The sequence below is a fragment of the Mus musculus genome, chromosome 7 (genome assembly GCF_000001635.26).
Source record: "Mus musculus strain C57BL/6J chromosome 7, GRCm38.p6 C57BL/6J".
Taxonomy (NCBI): Eukaryota; Metazoa; Chordata; class Mammalia; order Rodentia; family Muridae; genus Mus; species Mus musculus.
The window spans coordinates 138,694,592-138,715,070 of NC_000073.6; the positions used below are offsets into that span (position 1 = coordinate 138,694,592).

Sequence of the window (20,479 nt, forward strand, 5' to 3'; positions counted from 1 at the left end):
CTCGGGCCTGCGCTTGTGCAGCTTCGTGCCAAAGCGCTTTCCATTCCATGTATTTGCCCATACTAGGGAGAGCGGCTTTTACAACCGTTTGCCAGTCAGCAGGAGTTAGTGCCATGCCAGCGAGCCTGTCTAACTGCACCAAGGTAAAATTAGCATTGGTTCCGTATTTACGAACCGACTCAGCAATTTCTTTAATCTGCACATATTCTACCGGAGCGTGGACACGCCCACCCTCGGCTCCTTCAAAGACTGGAAATGCCTGTTCTATTTTCCTTTGTTCCTCTCGGGGAATGAATGAGTCTGCGCACTGCCTCTCTGCGCACTGCCTCTCTGCGCATTGCTGACGCACTACGGGCTGACGCACTACGCAGGGCGGGGACTCCGCATAGGGCGGGAGTGCACCTGGTAGCCGATTGCCCTGAGGCCAATTAGCAAACTGGCCTTCGCCAGCCGCTTTTGGCTTTTTTCTTGACCAATTAGCTGGCTGGTACCCTTTTTTCTCATAATGAGCTGCTTCTTCCTCCCAGTCTGTTTCCTCAGAGGAGGATTCTTCACCTGCTTCAGAGCTACTAAGAGCTGGCTCCCCGAGCCCATCCAGCGATGAGCACAGGCTCCTTTTCCTAGAGACCTCCGCTAATTGATCTTTCTTCTTTTCCCTTTTTCCTCTTTTTCTTCTAATCTCTCTCCAGGTATTCCTACCTAACCTTAACTTTTCCTCGGGTTCAAGACCCTTGGAAAGGCCTGTATACTTATTTTGTGTACCATATTTCCTCTTTGTTCCTACTCTCTCTCCCCGCTTTACTTCTGATAGCTTGTCCTGAATTTCCTCTAGAATCCGCCCTATCTTAACCACTTGATAACATGTGAAAAGGAACAAAAGGGCTCCTAACACCAGAAAAAATTCAAGGCCAAACATATTCCACTTTACTTCTGATAGACTGTCTTGAATTTCGTTAGAAAGTTCAAGGCCAGGCTTACCTCGTAAAGCTGTACTCACTGGTACTCTCGTTCCCCAGCTGAAAAGTTCTGAATTCATACAGTTGAATCCTTCTTAACAGTCTGCTTTACGGGAACCTTTATCACCGTCGTTCCCCAGCTGATGAGTTCTGAATTCGGCAGTTGAATCCTTCTCAACAGTCTGTGTTACGGGAACCTTTATAAACGTGATCCGCAGTTCTGGTTCTGAAATGAAGGATCTTCCTTGCGCCAGTCCCGAGTTTTTTTCTCGTCCCGGAATTCGGCACCAATTGTTATTAGACGCGTTCTCACGACCGGCCAGGAAGAACACCACAGACCAGAATCTTCTGCGGCAAAGCTTTATTCTTACATCTTCAGGAGCAGAGTGCAAGAAGCAAGAGAGAGAGAAAAGCAAGAGAGCAAGAAGCAAGAGAGCAAGAAGCAAGAGAGCAAGAAGCAAGAGAGAGAGAAAACGAAACCCCGTCCCTCTTAAGGAGCATTCTCCTTCGCCTCGGACGTGTCACTCCCTGATTGGCTGCAGCCCATCGGCCGAGTTGACGTCACGGGGAAGGCAGAGCACAAGTAGTCATAAGATACCCTTGGCACATGCGCAGATTATTTGTTTACCACTTAGAACACAGCTGTCAGCGCCATCTTGTAACGGCGAATGTGGGCGCGGCTCCCAACAGTTGACAACCAAGACCAGTTGTCATAGTACCTGAGTCACTACAGTGGGTATCTGCTACAGTCTTAACCTAGAATGCTCCCTGCAGAAGATATCTGCTTGCTCTGTCCCTTTTTGTCCCTCCCCCCTGCTATTTCCATTGACAAGTGGCATGCTGTAGCCCTGCCCACTCTGAGAACACTTCATGGACCCAGGAAGTCCTGGCCAGTGTCCCCTAAGAATAGCCAGTCTTGAACCCAATCCGGCTTCACACTCCCCTTCTCACCAGCTGCAAGACACCTCAGATATGTCCTGCTCTTTGGCCTTCCTCCCTCCCTGGTCACTGCTGGCCTTAAGCTATCTCCAGACTGGAACATCTGTCCTCTTATGCCCCAACTTCTTATGCTGTTTGAGACTTTGGCTAGCCCCACCCATTCCTCCTTCCACTACACATCTCTATACTGTGGTTTTGTGCAGCCCTCCATGGCTGGTGGCTGACCCCCATTTTTGTGTTATTTTCTGGCCGGACTGCCCATCTTCCCACTGTAAGACTGTGGGGAACTGCAGACCGGGAGCCAATTAGCTCATCTCTTAGGATGCATGCTGTGATGAAGTCATGGAGTGTCCCTGTTCCCTACACAACCTTCCTGCCAGGGAGGCAGGAACAAGGCCCTCCGTTCTTTTCAGAAGCCCTGGCAAGGACAGCAGCATCCATACCTGCCTGCTCTTATGCATCTTGGGTATTCTCTTGTCTCACTTCTAGATAGTCATGTTCTCGGGCTGAAGATGTTGTCCCTCTCTGTGTGCAGATACTGTCCTGGTCCTGGAGTGACAATGTGGCCTGGGCCCTGGGGCACCTGGATGCTGGCCTGTTTCTGCCTTTTTGGAGAAGATTCAATTTACATTTCAAACATCTTCCCAGGACAAGTCAGATCTCACTTGCTAAGGATGGCACCAGAGGTTTGGGAAACATCAGAAGTTGGCAACCACGCCCCATTCAGTATGTACATCTTTGCAGCTATAATGGACTAAAGACAGACACCCTCAGATTCCTATCAGTTCCTCATGACAGTGTGCTTTCCCTCACAAATCGACCAGGCCTCTTCATAAGTCCTGGCAGAGGAGCCCGGGGGCCATGCTCAGGTGTCACAAAGAATCTCCCCCAAATCATCCCACAGTTGTGATCTATAGAGAAGGTCAGTAGAGCCTCATCAGCCCAGGATTGAGCAATCTTCTAGTACCCTTCCCTCCCTGAGCCAAAGGCTTCCTGCCCTGCCCTGTGGGCTGGCTCTACAGGAACAGAGTTTAGGAGATTTTCAGGAAACAAAATGAGGGGGCATAGCATAACAACAGGTCTGTACTTGTGTCTGGGCACCTAACCTCACAGCCTTATGTCAGTCAGCTTGTTAGCTTTGGTTATGAATCTCAGCCACGGAGTTTCCCAGAAGCCTGAAGGATTTAGCATGCATAGGCTGACTACTTCTCTTGCTGCTATAACAAAATACCTGATAACAAGCAGCTTATTCTGGCTTACAGTTTGAGGGAGTACAGTGCGTCACTAGAGGGAAGGCCTGGCTGGAGGAGCAGGAAGCTGCATTCATACCCAGGAAGCAAGGAGCAAACACAGGGTGAGGCCCAGCTACAAAACCTCCAGTCGTCCCCCCCCCCACACACCATACACATACTCCCCCCACCCAGTGACTCACTTCCTTCAGCATGGCTCCAACTCTTAGTCACAGTCTTCCCAAACGGTGCCATCACTGGGGCACCAATATTGAAAACTTAAGCTTGTGGGGAAATATTTCACACTGGATGGCTTGGGCTGGCCACTGGCATGGCATCTGACTAGAGCAGTAGTTCTCAACCTGTGGGTCGAGACCCCTTTGGAGGTCAAATAACCCTTTCAAAGGACTTGCATATCAGTTTTCCTGTGTGTCAGATATTTACATTATGATTTATAACAGTAGCACAATTACAGTTATAAAATAGCAACAGAATCATTTTATGGTTGGGGTCACCACAACATGAGGAATTGTATTAAAGGGGTACAGCATTAGAAAGGTTGAGGACCACTGGATTAGAGGCAGAAACATGGCAAAGGTCCTAGCATCACCATGGCAACATTGGTGCCATGTTAAAAGATGCCTCCCAACTCAGTACTGTGGTTCATGTGCCAGCTACTGTAGACTTCCCTGGACAGGCTCCACCCATCTGCTGAGGCTGCCCTTGGGTGCTGGACCCTGGTATCAGATTCTAATGGCCATCAGTCACACCCGATGCCTGGAGATAGGACAATCTCTGAGCAGTAAGTGGCATTCTATAGGGTGCTGCATCGTTTGGGCTCCAGAAGTCACCTAAGCCTGCCTTCTCTCTGGCTTTCTGCAGCACATCCTTGGGAAACACTCTCATACATGTCTTCAGGAAAAACCAAACACAGATGAGCGCTTTCTGGGCTGTGTACCACGACTCACTGGTGGAGCCCCCATAGAGAACAGTGGTAGTGGGTTTTCATGCTGATGTGTTCATCAGTATATCTGAGCCAAAGACGAGGCAGCAACATGCACTGGAAAGAAGCCAGCTGCTGTATAGAGCTATCAAAGCCACCAAACCCCATGAAGACCCGGTCACAACCATTAGGACTGTCAGGGTCAGACGTCAGTCCACTATAAAAGCACACTGCCCTGACCAAGGGGACAGCTCTGCAACCCTGAGTCAAATGGATGTTCCCAATCCAAGACCTAATTCTTAGTCTCCCACCTGACCCACAGGCAGGACAAGCCTGATGCTATTCTTGTTGACCACACAAAGTTGCCTCCCAAGGGAAAGGAACCGACTGCATACAGCACCCCAGGGCTTTAAAGACTGAACCCAACTTGCTATTTCAGAGTCCTCCCTCCAACTTCTCTCCAGTAGGAATGAGGACTCAAGACACTAGAGACTGTTGTTCTAAGCACACCCTCTAATGAATATAGATTAAAAATGGTAATAAACATTGAACAAATAATAGACACAATTGCCTTTTAAAATAAACTCATATGTTTGATACTCACGGCACGCTTTGGGGATTTGTGTAATTTTCACGTCTCTCTCACCTCTACCAGTGTTTGGCTTTCTCATTAGATTCTTATTTGGACAAAACAACAGAGAATTTCGATGTATGAATCATCACGGAGACACTTGTAAACAGTTATCCTAAACCAGTCCTAAGGCTTCCCTCGTGCCAGTTCCCAGCAGGCAGGCTCTTCCAGATTTCAGATTACATAGAAAAATAGATTTGTCCAAACATCATGTTCCACTATGAGCTTGTCACCTCTGACCTGCGGCCTCATGAGCTAGAGAGCAAACAGGCAGTGTACCTACCTACCCCTCCCTCATCCATATGTCTCTACTCTCCCCACTTGCCTTTCTGTAAAAGCAACTTTTACTCTCCTGATGCAATTGTCATCTCTGAGGCTTACTGCCTCAGTCTGCTAACCCAGCCTAGTCCTGGAAGCTTCTAGCCTCTACACAATCTTATCTCGGCCTAGAATGTTTCCAGACTCTGAGACTTACTGCTGAATAAGCTCACCCTTTCCTGTTCTTTTCCATCTCTGACTGACTGGTTCAACTCAGAAGTTCTGGCTCAAACTCCTCTCCAGGCTGACTCATTCAATCTGCTCTCTCTCCCTCTCTCCCTCTCTCCCTCTCTCCCTCTCTCCCTCTCTCTCTCTCTCTCTCTCTCTCTCTCTCTCTCTCTCTCTCTCTCTCTCTCTCTCATCTCTCTCTCTCTCAGTCTCTCTCTCAATCTCTCTCAATATCTCTCTCTCTCTCTCTCTCTCTCTCTCTCTCTCTCTACCTCTGACCTTTGGCTCTGTTTAGCCTCAAACTCTAACAATCTGGTCTAATCTTCCGGATCCTCCTCATTCCCTGGCTCATTCTGTCTTTACCCAGCTCTGACTTTGTCTCTCTTCAACCTGTCCCTGTAAAACTCTCCCAGTAAAACTGCCCTCTCTCCTTCTCTGCACTGGCCCTCAAGTAGCTTCCCTTTCCTCTCTCTTCTCTGGGAAGAGAAGATCTGGGAAGTTCCTATTCCGTCAACTCTTTCTCTGATTCATCACTTTCTACCACTCAATTAGACATCACTTTCAAACATTGGTCTGTGTTTCTTACATCTTTTACCCTACAAACAAACCCGCAGTGGTGTGTGTGTGTGTGTGTGTGTGTGTGTGTGTGTGTAGTCTGTGTGTGTAGTCTGTGTGTGTAGTCTGTGTGTGTGTGTGTGTGTAGTCTGTGTGTGTGTGTGTGTGTGTGTGTGTGTGTAGTCTGTGTGTGTAGTCTGTGTGTGTGTGTGTGTGTGTGTGTGTGTGTGTGTGTGTGTGTGTAGTCTGTGTGTGTGTGTGTGTGTGTGTGTGTGTGTAGTCTGTGTAGTGGTTCCTAGGGAGGACTTTGAATGCAGGCAGGGCAGATGTGATCCTTAAATATGGGCAAATCTCAGTCTTGCGCTGTGAATGTGTTACCGTACATGGGCAGAAGGAAGCTTGCAAAGTTAAGCTCTCCAAATGAGATGTCATCTCATGTCACATAGGTAAGCTCCATGTCACCAGAAGAGTCACTATAAAGGACAATGTGATGATGAAAAAGAGGTCAGAGAGGTGGGACAGAGAGAAGACTGGGGAAGAGAGGGAGGGAGGAAGGGAGGGAGGGAGGAAGAGGGAGGGAGACGGGGAAGAGGAGGGGATAGGGAGAGAGAGAGAGAGACCAAGACAAGAGACAGAGAGAGTGTGAGAGAGATAGGGAAAGAGAGATGGGAGTCTCTGTGGGTTGGTTTGTTGGGTAAAATATGTAAGAGTCACAGGAAACAGCCTACTATCTTAACAAGCCTCATCCTGGTTCTCCTCTAGGTGGGTTTCTCAAAAGTCACATGCACTTTGCCTCTGTATCCACAGTGTTGGGGACAGTGCTGCCAACAAGATGAGCACATGGTTCTGTGGAAACCTGTCTACAGACAGACCTACAGCTGTGTATGCAGCCAGACCTGTATGTAGCTGGAAATGTTCTGTGTATGGTACTATATAGTTTTAAGAGAGGAGGTCTCAAATTAAATATTCTTACTAGAACTAATACAATTGAGAGCAGCATTTGGGAGGTGACAAATGGGTCCTTACCTGGTTCTTGTGATGACTTCATAGACATAAGCATACATTCACCCACTGGTTATATGCACTAAGTACCCACACTTTGGGTATGTTACTTACAAATGAAGCTGTTAAGAGCACAGGGCACTTCATTCCCAGCTATTGCTCCTGTCAGACTTTAACCTCCACTTGCCTAGTGGTCATAAAGTTATTATTTCCTACTTTCAGCTTTTGTGAGCTGCTGGCCATTAGGTCTCCTCTTGGGGAGCCCACAGAGCATATAGATAATGTTCAAATGAAAGCTCATCGCCAAGGTCACAGTGAGGCTTGTACAAATGAACACCAACCCAGTGGTGCAAACAACCAATTTTTTAAAGCTTGAGATATGTGGACCAGGGTAGAAAGGGGTCTCACTGAACTCAGAGAAAGTATGGCAGGCCTGACTCCTTTACGGACACTAAGCAAGGTGTGAGTCCCCCCTTGCTCTCCAGCCTCCAATACTTCTCAACTGTTTTGGCTCCCAGACCCTTCCTCTCCCTTTAAAGATGGTGACAATGGGTAGGTTTCCCTAACTATCCTTCAAGTCCAGCTTCAAGCTCTACGACCCTCTGAAGTCGGATGTTGAAGAACAACCTCTCTAAGCTGAGACCAACTGACCCACAATGTTGAGGGGTGACCTCAACTGACCCAAAAGCTTTTATCTCCCTTGTAAAAACCAAATGGTTGCAGCTATGGGACATTCAGAGCCTCTTTGAAGACATCATACTATAACCTCAGCTCACATTAGGATCTCAGCTGATGAGGCACCTTGACTCTTATAGATCTCCCCTGGATGTCCAGATAAGACCTGGAGACCTGTCATAGGGAAAGCTGCCCCCCAGTGAACTCAGTTTGAGTTTTGGTCTTTGTGGTCCAGCAGAGCCTCATCATCTGAGTTCATTGCAGCCTAGTAAATGCAGAAGTAAAATGACTGCCGTCTGTCCTCTGGGTGAGTATTAACCACCATAAGGCCCCTAGATGCTCCCTGAAGTCTTGTTCTGTTTGTCCCTGTCCCACATGGCATTGCCCTCAGTGGGGCCACTCTGAGAATAGCGTGCTTCCTTAAATTCTTATCACTTGTTTATTCTGATAGATTTGCTCATGAACAGAGGAGTCTGAGGCCTCTGAATCTGAAACTTTCTGCTAATGAAATTGCCCTTGACCGTTAAGTTAATGAAACTGCAGAGGGAATTGTTCAGGAGCTGGAAGAAGGCCTCCATCTTTCCTTAGTCTTTCAGATGACTCTGTTGGGACACACTCATGATGGAAGATTGAGGCTACTCTAGATGGGGGCGGAGGCTGCAAAATAGAGGTCATTTTTTTTTTTTTTGGTCTGCCGTCATATAAAATTGAAAGCATAGAGAGTGCCAGGAGAAAGTTTTTTAAACTTTTATGAATTATTCCCACAAGGAGTCATAAGCGTTTTTCACTGTGGCCATTTCAGCTCAGCAGAGCGTCGAGCGGCCGACAGCTGCCTGGCTTTGTGATTAAAGGCTACATTCTGCTGCCCAGTCACATAGGCCTGGAAGAGGGTGGACCGTGTCCTCAGGGCCAAATCCATCCAGTTAGGAAACAGGAGAACAAAACTCAAGAACAAGCTGCGGCCCCAGGAGGAGCTGCTTCCCCCGGCCAGTCTGAGAACGGACACTTCCAAACCAGAGGGCAGGAATGGACAAGGCTAAGGGTTAGGACCCCAAGTGGAATGAGCCACCACTTGCCTAGAGGCTCCTGTGGGCTGTGAATTTCCATCCTCAGTTCTGGTAGGCTGATATCCTAGCATCTGCCCCACTCCATAGACACCCAGCTCTGGGTGGCAGAGCTACAGGCTGTTTGGACTCTGTTGAGCCACCCAGCCATGCTCAGCTGACCTAGAGAAAGCTTCCCAATACCTGGCCTCCACTACTAACATCAGTAAAAAGAGACTCATGGAAACCACCAGGAGAGTGACTCTGAGTTCAAAGAGGTTATGTGACGTCCCAGCCATCTGGCTAATATTTTCAGCATCCCTTAACAGCCCTAAGATCAGAAGATCCAGCACATTTACCTGCATGTCCTGTCACCACACAGAAGACCAATTTTCTCCCAGGTTCACCCAACCTAGAGGGAAACAGAGCTCGAGAGTCCAAGTCTTCCTCCATATCATTTCTTGCAGAAATGAGTGCACACACATGCTCTGCCAGGGAGCCACAGGTCTCCACACACCTCTGTCGGGGCTCAGAGGTACATTTGAGAGCTGACTGAAGACATCATGACCTCTGAGACAATCATAGCACAAATGTTAGGTTCCTAAGGTACAGTCCTGGTTGGAATGTCTCCTGCTGTCACAGCAATGTTCTCAATAGTTTTGTTTTGTTTTATCTCTGATGACCTGGTGATTAGCTGTGCAGTGCACTTAACCCTTGTGTCCCCTCACCTGTCCTTCCTTGCCTACTGTTCCCCATCACATGACCCTTTCAAAGACTCTAGCAGGCCTCTGCTGAAGGCATAGCATTAGCAAGTAGAATATTTTCTTCTGTGTGAAGCATGTGCTAAAGCCTATCCTGTCCATGGAATATCTGGGTCTGATGTGCCCATGACAAAGGATTAACTTCGGCATCTGCGGTGATGTGTCCTGCAGTATCCAATGCCCTGAGGGAACTTCCCTAAACAGTGGTGATGCTTTTTCTTATACTCCGATTCCCTGTGCAGGTTTCCTGTGAAGCCTGGAGTCGGGCTCCTTCATGGGAAGTGACAGTGAGGGACTGTCATGGTTTGACTCTGATATATCCCCTGGGGCTCACATATTGGAAACCCCATTGTCAGCTGATGGTTTTATGAGAAGTGCTGTGACCCTTAGATGGAGTGACCCCTTGATGGATTCATCACTTGGTGGCATTATTGAGACATAACAGAAGGACCTCGTTAGAGGAAGTGGGTCACTAGAGTGTGCCCTGGAAAGATATATCTTATTTCCCATCTCTGCCTCACCTCCTCACCACAGCTTCTATGATGTAAGAAGTTCTGCTCACATGCTCTGACCACCATGATTGCTTAGCCTCACCTCGGGCCCCAGGAGAACCAGATATGCTGGCTAGTTTTATGTCAACTTGACAAAAGCTGGTGTTATCTGAAAAGAGGAAATGTTAGTTGAGAAGATGCCGCCACAAGATCCGGGTGTAGGGCATTTTCTCGATTCGTGATTGTTGGGGAAGGGTCCATCTCATTGTGGGTGGTGCCATCCCTGAGCTGGTGGTCTTGGGTATTGGTGTATTTGTTCAGCTGTTTTATTGGGTTCTTATATCTACCACTCTTCCAACCCTTGTTCCACCTTTAATCCCTTTCAACGCCTCCCTCACCACTAGATGGGAGAGAGAGAAGGTTAGAAGGGAAAGGAGTGAGACCTCTTTCGACTACTTCCTGCTGATTAGGGGCATTGGGTTCCTTGAGGCAAGTCCAATCTTTGTGATGAGAATTTCCCATTTCTCCCCATCTCTCTGCTCATGATCACTTGGCAAACTGTACAGTAGCGATCAGGTGCAGCAGGGTGAGCAGCACCCTCCACACACCCACTCAGGGCTGGTCCGTTTCCATTTATACCCTCTCCAGAGTCCCCAGAATTAAACTATCTGATGGCAAAAATCAAGCCCCTGCTAGCACACAAGGCAAATCCTGGTCACCTGCTGTGAAGCAGCCTCTTATCCCACACCTGGGATTAAAACAAAAACACAGTCACATAACATAACTGAGTCTTTTAAGAAAGCAAAACTCCCACCACACCTGGGTTTTATAAGAAATCAGGCTGAGCAAGCTATGGAGAGCAAGCCAGTAAGCAGCACCCCTCCATGGCCTCTGCATCAGCTCCTGCCTCCAGGTCCTTGCCCTGCTTCCTAACTTCCTTGTCCTAACTTCCATCAGTGATGGACTACGGATGCAGAAGCATGAGCCAAATAGACCCCTTTCTTCCCAACTTGCTTTTGGTCACAGAGTTTCATCATAGCAATAGTCAGCTTGACTAAGGTACTAACTTGACTAAGTTGACTTTGGACTGAAACCTCTGATAGTGTAAGCCAAACTATACTTTCCTCTCATCGTTTTTCTGAGGTGTTTGTCACAACACAGAAAGGCTGACAGTTGCTAAGTTCTGGGTACCTGTGAGGTCCTGCCAGGCTGCTTGTGTCTTCTCAATTCCAATACCATAGGTTCCTCTTTAACATGTCCAGATTTATATGGAGGTGTTCACAAAGAACTTAACCTTGCAGGATCCAAAAGAGCACCTGTGATCTAGAGCTGATCGCAACAACCCTAAACATGGACCCTGTCTCCCAAACAATCTACGCTCCTCTGAGAGCAGTATCACAGTTAGGGTATCATATTTAATATCTTATCAAGTTATGCCCTCCCTTTGGGCTGAGTCCCCCAGCTGGTCCCTCACTTCTCATAGATGTGAGTTCCCAGATCCCAGAGTACAGTACTCTCTGTTCTTACCCGCCCATGTATCCCAGAAGCAGGTAACAGATGTTCTTCAAATTTATGCATCCTTCTGTCCTCCTAGCAACACTAACACGGAAGTATCCCCTGCATCCCTGCCATCTTCTTATCTCAACCAGATACTGAAAATGCAAAAGAAACTGCCTAAGGGCTGTCTTTGCATTTTTGCCACATATATATATACACGACTATATAAAAGTCTAAGGAACAAAAGAGGGGATGTCCTATCATGGTCTTGCACAAATTTGGACATTTTTATACACTTTTCATCCAATGTTTTTATCTTAATATTTTAATATTGGTTCTTTTATGGTTGCCGTTTGGCACTGGTGAGTACTCCTTCCAATGCCTGTGTAGTCTCCACTGCACACACAGCTAGATGTGATGTAGTTTCCATTACACCGCTGTGATGTTTGGGTCTTTCCTGTCTCCTTGTTTCTGTAGTACAGCCATTTTTGAGAAATCTGCTCTTCTGTATCAATTCCAACAACAATGTAGCTTCTCACTTGGGGATGATGCTCGAAGAGCTCTCAGCACCCTGAGTTGTTCATGAGAACCAGCATGAAGTCTCAAGCAGAGCCCAGAGCACCTCACTGTGGCCCCATGGCCACTTTGTGCTCCCACCCTGTGTCCTTGCCAGGCCGGAGTTACACTATGTTGTAACAGGATCCTCTTTCCCTCTCCCTCACATAAGCCTCCTTCCTTGAAGGAATTTCTCTTTCCTCCTCTGCTTTCTGGTGATATCTCCACCCTATGAAAGCAGAACCAGGGCCAGTTGGGCTCTAATCTGTCCACTGCCCCTCTGTCTTCAAGACACTTAAAACATCACTACAAGCATTCTCATCCCTGCACATCTTGTAGGCAGGACAAATTTTGCGTTGAAGGCTTTATGTGGGTTGATGTCCCACTCCTTCCACTGAATGTCCTGCCAGGGTACAGGTGGCCACTTCAGTCTCTATATCCCTCACTGTAGGAATCTCAGCTAGATGCATAGGGATAAAGATGGAGCAGAGAGGAACAGAGATTGAGGGAACAACCAACTAATGACTGCCCCAACTTGGGACCCACCCTATGGGAGAGAGCCAACCTGTCACTATTAATGATACACTGCTGTGCTTTCAGACAGGAACCTAGAATAACTGTGTCCTGAGAGGCTTTGTCCAGTAGCATATGGAAATAGATACAGAGACCCATAGAACTGAGCAACCTAGAAGGGTCAAGAACATCACACAAAGACCTACAGAGTCAACTAACCTGGGCCATAGGACCTCACAGAGACTAAAGAGCATGCAGCAGCTGGACCTACCACACCCCCTGCCCCCCCCCACCACACACACACATTTGTAGCAGATGTGCAACTTGGTCTTCATGTGGGTCCCCTAACAGTTGGAACAAGGGCTGTCTCTGACCCTATTGCCTCCCACTGGATCCCCATTCCCCTATCTAGACTTCCTGGTTGGACCTCAGTGGGAGAGGATGTGCTTAGCCCAGGGTGGGGTGGTACCCAAAGCAGGCTTCCACTTCTCCTCTGAGAAGGGAAGATGATAGTAGGGGGAGGTATTTGCAAGGGCAGGACTGGGAGGAGAAAAGGGAGGGTTACCATTAGGATATAGTGTGAAGAAATAAATAAGTAAATTTTGAAGAAAAAAAAGCCTTCTCATCAGTGAACCTTCTAGACCCCCAAGCCCACCTTGTGACAGGCCTTTGCCAAAGGCACAGGGTTAAAGCTTGTTGACCTTAGAGTCTAGACTTTAAGACGCATTTCAATATCCCCTCCCTTAGACCTTGATTCTGGGATGAAAGGCCCCTCAGGCAAAACTCAGTACCTCCTGCAACATATGGGAGTATACCACCTTGAACCAACCAGATTTCCTCTACCATGATATAAAATAACAACAGTCCCTAGGTGACCTGGGACCACCACAAAATACCCACAGAATCTCAGAGACGAAAAATCAATGGTTGTTTTTAAATATTAAGCCTGAGGGTTCGAACAACCAGCTAGCAGTAGTGACCTAGGTTTGACCTTGGAGTCTATGAGGCCCAGTGTCAACCTCAGCCTTGAAAGCATAAGTAGACACAGGACCCAGGAATGACCATGGTGGCAGAAGCACGGGTGACCAGCACCCATGCACAGGATCACAGTAATTCCATCTCGGAGAAAGAATACATCTTTGAGAAGTCACGGGATTCTCTCCCCAGTTTCTAGGGAAACTGTGAGCCTGTGTGGAGCTCGACAGTACCAAATGAAAATGTTAGAAGAGACTGGCCTCAGCCTGTGGGGATACCCCATTCAAACATAACCGCTTACAGGTTTCCCCAAGGAAAGGTGAGAGGAACCTTCTCACCTGTAAAATCCTCTGGCTTGGGAATTAAAGCCTACTAAACTCTTGGCTCTAGACATTGTCAACCTGTCAGCTAGGCAAAGAAACAAAGCAGCACGCCTGAACTTGCAAGGTCTCTCACTACAGAGACTGCAGTGCCCACTACTGCCCGGTGACTGTGAGCATCTGCTCTATGAACTGAGGCTGGAGCTCAGCATTGGCGCTCAGAGCAAAACCACGGACATCAGTAAACAGAGAGATTACCTGAGCCTTCAGGGAGAGGACTGAGTCACTCTGGGAAAGCGAATCACCCTTGGGTACAGGGGATAAAAAAATGAGCTAGACTTGGAGGATAAAGCAGGAACTTAGGGCTCAGTAAGAGCAGGCATGCCTACACAGGTGTGCTTGGAGGAGCAAGGCATGGCCGGATTCTTTCCTTGGAAAGAGTGTATATGAGTCCGTGATTGGGGGGTTGGGGGGAGTCATGGCAGAGAATACCTGAGAAGCCATGGTTGGCAGGAAAGAAATCAGAAGCCTTTGATGTGGAAGCAGATGAAAGGGAGGAGGGAGGGTTGTGTGAGATGGAGTGTAAGGCGGACAAAACACCTGGTCTGTGAGCTTCAGCAGCCAGATGGGTGCTTGCCACATGTGGGCTCTTGCCGTGCCCCCAAAGCCCACCTGTGGACCTTGAGCTTACTGGAAGAGGGTTTTCTGAAACCTTGGCTGCCAGGAGTTTGTGAACAAGTGGCACAGCAGAACACTGAGAACACACAATCAAATGCCTCTGTTGCAAGGTCCAAAAAATATGCAAACGTGAGGTAGGAGGCGTTTTTAGGTTTTGATTTCCAAAGCATTTGGCAAGCAGCTCATAATTTTACACAGCTGCTGTAATAACATAGTTAGCTGACTTGTACTAGACGCTGGTAGGAAATATTTCAGAAATGGTGTTCTCCTCCAATTTCCAAGCACGACATATGCCTGGCATGGAACCACCCAGTGACATACCCAGCGATTAGAGAGTGACAACCCTCCCATTATCACAGGAGTTACAGTCCACATGATTGGACTATCTTGAGCCAAATAGTACTGGGAAATATGTATAGAATTTGTCCTTTAAGACAAGGAGTACAAATATACCCTTAAGATCATTTGCCACTGTCCATATGGGTCAGAATCATGTCTAATATTAGTAGATGATAAATGAGCTGGCAAATTGAAAGTTATTGCTAGAAAAAAAATCCCTGATGCAAAGTGGGTAATGTCAAAGTCAACAGTGCCTTCCACATCCGTGCTGCCAACTCTAGAAATAAAATAATTACACTCTTCCTAAATCGTGAGGTTCAGGAAAGGCAAATGAGTGCTTCTCACAGCCGTTCTGCACCCACCCTCTAGTAAGCCAGGCTGAGCGGGGCTGGGGTCCGGGCATCTGCTTCCCGGTAGCAGTTGTGGAGCTATGCATGACACATGGTGACAGGCCAGGCTTGAAAAGAATCTGTCTTTACTTCATAGCTGGCGGTTGCTTTGGAAACTCTGTGTCTTTGTTTGTTGTCAGGGATGTGTTCATAAGCACACGCATCCCTATCCAGGTAATCTGCCCAGCCCAAAGTAGAGCCAATTTCCCCAGCTCACTGCTACAGGCTCAAAATGTAATGATGTGCATCACACCATAGACACTCAGAAAGAGGGGAGGAGGAGTGTACACACACCACCCACATCATACACACACACCTCATACACACATCACGCACACACACCAGCTAGTGCTCAGGCAGCCATCTTGCCAGCAGTAGCTTCACTGTCAAACTAAACTTGTGAGGGGGAACTGGGAATTATACAAAGCAAACTTTCCTCAGTGAGAGAGGTGAACTGGGCAAGTGAATAAAGCAGAGATTTCCCCCTAGAACTCAGGGTGTTCTGTTGGGAAACATCAGGAATAGTGGAGGGTAAGGGGGTAGATAGACAGCACAGGGGTCACAGGGGGTTCGGAAGTGGGGCACTGAACATATCTCCTACACTCCAAGAGACCACCTGAGCCACTCACAAAAGAGACAAAACACGTGGCCCAAAGACACCCCAGTGAGCACAGCCATACACAGTCCTAGAAGGAGGCCTCTGAATAAAAAAGTCAGCAGCAGGATATAGGAACCCCATGCCCCATCCTGTCCCTGGCTTCAGGGGCCACCTCCCTCAGAGAGACTTGGTTCTCCCAAGGACTCAGAACTCCACAGTCTACAGGTGCTGCAATGCCTAGCCTGTTCCTGAGATTCCAGTGATGTGGCAGTGCCCCGTGGCTGAGGACAGTGTGACCTGCACTCTCTACACCCCATGAATCCACACATCAACCTCATCGGTAGGTAGGTAGGTAGGTAGGTAGGTAGGTAGGTAGGTAGGTACGTAGTTAGGTAAGTAGGTAGGTATACGATAATCCCTGCATAGAGGATAAGGAAATCAAGGCATGGAGCACCATGGAGACTGAGACTGTACACCCCGAGCTCCTGGACGCTACACTTTCATATCACTGTTTATCATCAAAGGAAGTCAGGATAGGAACTCAAACAGGGCAGGAACCTGGAGGCAGGAGCCGATGCAAAGACCATGGCGGGGAGTGGGTGAGTGCTGCTTATTCTCCTGTTTCTGCTGTTTGCTCAACCTTCTTTCCCATAGAACTCAGGACTACCAGCCCAGGGATGGGGCCAGCCAGTATGGACTGTTCCCTCCTCCAACAATCACTAACTAAGAAAATGCCTTACAGCCAGCTGTGTCTTATGGATGCATCTTCTCAGCTTAGTCTCCCTACTTTCAGACAACTGTATGTTTATCTGTCAAGTTCATGTGTCAAGTTGACATGAGACTCGCCAGCACACGTGCCAAGGCTAGAAGCTCTGCCTCACTCCACCTTACAGCAAGCTTGAGCTGTTTCATGTCTCCCTTTGATGCCAGAATCCACTTTGATTTCCCTTTTGTATAAGCATCAGATGTAGATCAAGGTTTACCTTTTACCTGTGGACGTCCACTTGCTCCAGGCCCGCTTGTAGAGGAGGAACCTTCCTCTGCTGAACAGTATTCATGCATGCATCAAACATCAGGACAGATTCCTGCCGGTCCTCTGTGGGTCCTCAATTCTGTTCCACTGACCTGTATGTCTACTCCTTCCCTAAGCACCGTGTCTGGATACCGCAGCAACAGAAAGTCACGGCACTATAAGCGGTGATTCCTCCCACCTTAACCTTTTTCAAAACTATTCTAGCGACTCTCCAGCCTGAGCTTTTCCACAAAAAATTTTAGGATAAGCTTGTTTGTGCCCATAGAATGCCCTCCTTGGGTTTGGGGGGAATTGTATTAACCCTTCATCCTCCTCACTAAGCAAATTGGCATCTGACTGGGCAGACTCAACTCAAGCATGATGCCTCTCCATTCATTTGCATTCTGTGTTTTGTTTTTTTTTAGAGTACATGGTCATTGGTTATACTTTTCCTAGCATTCAACAGACTTTGATCTTATTCCTACACGTCTGAGATTGTAAAGCCTTTGGTTCACATCTTCCCAAGCATACCCTAGAATTTGGGAACCCCAACCCTATACCCTGTACCTCTGTGCCTGACTTTCCAGTTTCAATATTTGGGTGATATGTACACTGGTTTTTGTGCCTGGCTTACTCCCTGTGACAAGTCCTCAGGATATATACATGCTGTAAGTGACAGGGTCTCTTTTTCTCTTCTGCATCTCTGCTACTATGATGACTGTCACACTGTGCACAGGAGTGTGGGATCTCCAGCATATTTACTCGACGCCTTTGGAATCCCGAGGTGGCCTTGCTGAGTGACATGGTTTCATTTCAGACTTTTGAGGAATCCCCATGCCATTTTCCTACAATAACTGTTCTATTGTTCATGTCTACCATCAGTGGCCAGGGTTCCCCCTCTCTCTACACCCTCTCTGGCGTTTCCCTACCATCTGTTTGATAAAAGCATCCTAGCAGCTAGAAGGAGATATCTCTAATGTGGGCTTTAATCTGCATTCCCTTGATGATAGGTGATTGAGAGCACTGTGTCACTGTGTCACTGTGTCACCACTGAGACAGTGACATGTCTCCTTTTGACAAGTGCCTGCCTTTGCCCGTTTCTCCACTGAGGTGTTTTCTCCCCATGGAGTTGAGTTCTTCAGGTACCCCAGATATTAACCCCATTCAGATTTGTGTATTGTGAATGTTTGCTCCCCTAACATGGGTTTTCTGTCTATTCTCCTGAGGGTCTCCATGGCCAAGCTGAAGCTTTTAAGTGATATACAATTCCATTCACCTATATTTCTGCCCTCAAAATCAAAATTGTCAACTCTCCAGACCAGTGCTATAGATCTCTCATGCTGTCTTCTTCCAGCAGTTTACAGTTCAGCCTTCCATTTAAGGCCCCTATCCTACACTGGTCATCATAAGCACACAAAGCACCTACTGTGTGGAGGAGAGTATGTCAGAGGGATGGGAGAGAAAGGTTACATAGGACAGATTTGTGGGCTTACATGGGTCTCAAAATCATCCTGCAGTGTGATGGATGGTTAATCCTGAATGTCAATTTGACAGCTTTCAGAAAACAAACCTTTGAACACACCTATGAGGGAGTCTCTAGATTGGGTTAACTAGGGTGGCACAAGCTACCCTAAGTGTAGATGGTAGCATTCCACGAGCTGAGATCTCAAATTGAATAAAAATGAGGAAGGAGCTGAGTCCCAGCATTTCTTTGTCTCTGCTTCTTGACTTTGGAGGCAATATGGCCAACCACCTCCAGCTCCTGCTGCTGCATCTTCTCCACAAGGGCTCTAATCTTGAACCATGAGTCAAAATAAACTCTTCTCTCCTTAAGTTGCTTTAGTCAGATATTTTCCACAGCAACAGGAAAAGAAACGAATGCATGGAACATGTGTAAAGTGGGACCAGTGGCAAGATGAGATGTTCCCGAGCATCTTTGAGAATAACAGAGCCTTTCTTGACTCTTAAGTGGACTTTTAATTCAAGAGTAAAGTGTTGGACTCTCACAGTCATGAAAAACTTGCCCCCAGAGGAGGCAGCCTCCAGATTCTTGTCCAGAGAATTTGAAGAATGAATGGACCACAGAAGGTAAACTTTGAAAAGTATTTTATTATAGATAGATTGAGAAAAAGAAAATAGGGAAGGAAGGAAGGAAGGAAGGAAGGAAGGAAGGAAGGAAGGAAGGAAGGAAGGAAGGAAGGAAGGGGAAGGAAGAAAGGAAGAGAAAGAGAAAGAAAAAGAGAGGAAGGAAGGAAGGAAGGAAGGGGAAGGAAGGAAGGAAGGAAGGAAGGAAGGAAGGAAGGAAAAAAGGAAGAGAAAGAGAAAGAAAGAAAGAAAGAAAGAAAGAAAGAAAGAAAGAAAGAAAGAAAGAAAGAAAGAAAGAAAGAAAGAAAGAAAAGAAAGAAAGAGAGGAAGGAAGGAAGGAAGGGGTAGGAAGGAAGAAAGGAAGAGAAAGAGAAAGACAAACAGAAAGAGAGAGGGGGGAGGGAGGGAAGGAGAGAGGGAGGAAGGAAGGCAGGCAGGCAGGCAGGCAGGCAGGAAGGAAGGAAGCAGGATGGGTGCCTAAAAAGCAAGAGAACTCCCTAGAAATGAGAAATCATCAAGCGTCACTGCCTTGGAAGTACCAGGCTGCTCTGAATGAAGGCATGGAATGGAGGGCGGATTAGTCAGCACCGCTCCCATTCACATGATGCTCAGGCATCTTTCCATTCAGTAACATCCTCGTATAAGTACGTGGCTCCCAGGGAAGAGGTGAGGAAAAGGAAGTAAACAAATCCCAGAACACCCCCAACCCCCATCCTGGGTTCTGGCATCCCTAGCCTCAGGCCACGGCAGAACCAGACATGTTAGCTTGTTTTCTGGTATCTCTGGTCTCTCTCAAGAACAAAGCTACCAATGGAACCAAGAACACTTTTAGTTTTTAACCCAGAAAAAATATATCAAAAGCAGTTCACTTTCACATCCTCTTACCCTAAACTGCCTAGTCAACTTTTAAATCCTTCTAAATCAATGACATTTCCAAGACCATGATCTCACTCTCTCTGTTTCTCTCTCTCTCTCTCGCTCTCTCTCTCTCTCTCTCTCACACACACACACACACACACACACACACTTTCACAACATGTCCAGAGTCCTACCCTGTGTATCCAACACAAACACCCCAAACTTTAATCACTCAGAGCCTCCAAACACCCTACTCTTGCCAGACACATGCTACAGGAAGCCTTGGAGGAGATGTCATTGGCATTTCAGCTTGTCTGTAGGAAGGGGGTCTGCAGGTTCATTAGCAACAGTCATCTCCATCACTGTGGGCTCCACTGCAGGCTGATGTGACAAATCACAGTTATTACAGCCACTATGGATTGCCGGCGATTAGCAAAGGAACCAGTATATTACCCTAATTTAATTATCCCACCATCTGATGCTTACGATGATCACTAACAGTACTTATTTCTAAAATGAAATGTGCTATTCTCTAATTGTTCACAGTTCGAAAGAAACAGCCAGAGAATACTCTCAACCATTAAGGAAATGATATTTTAAATGATGAACATACTGTATATGTTTGTACTTTAAGGAAACAGACTCTGGTAATGTTTGGGGAAATTAGTGAAAATTTACTGATTCCCAGAAGAAAAATACTTGTGTCTAACAGTGCCAGGCAGGGTCTGTGGGCATAGTCTAGAGAGAGAGATGGCATATGGCACTGTTCAGAACAGTGGAATGAAATGAACCAGGCTGACCTGGATCAAAGCCCATCCCCCACCAGAAGCCCCAAAATCAGGGAGCCCGAAGCCTGGATCCTTTTCTACAATTCTGCCAGAACAGCTGGTGCTGTGGGGCTAACAGAGGGATCCTCACAAATTTAAAGCAGGGCTGACACTGCACAGTC

General features: G+C 47.3%; 1 long non-coding RNA gene across 1 annotated transcript; it reads left to right on the forward strand.

Moving 5' to 3' along the window:
• Nucleotides 1–6,383: 6,383 nt before the first annotated feature.
• On the forward strand, nucleotides 6,384–8,662 carry Gm30808. The gene is made up of 3 exons (XR_378600.1): nucleotides 6,384–6,501; nucleotides 7,557–7,723; nucleotides 8,219–8,662. It is a non-coding gene; the product is annotated as a predicted gene, 30808 (long non-coding RNA).
• Nucleotides 8,663–20,479: the final 11,817 nt, after the last annotated feature.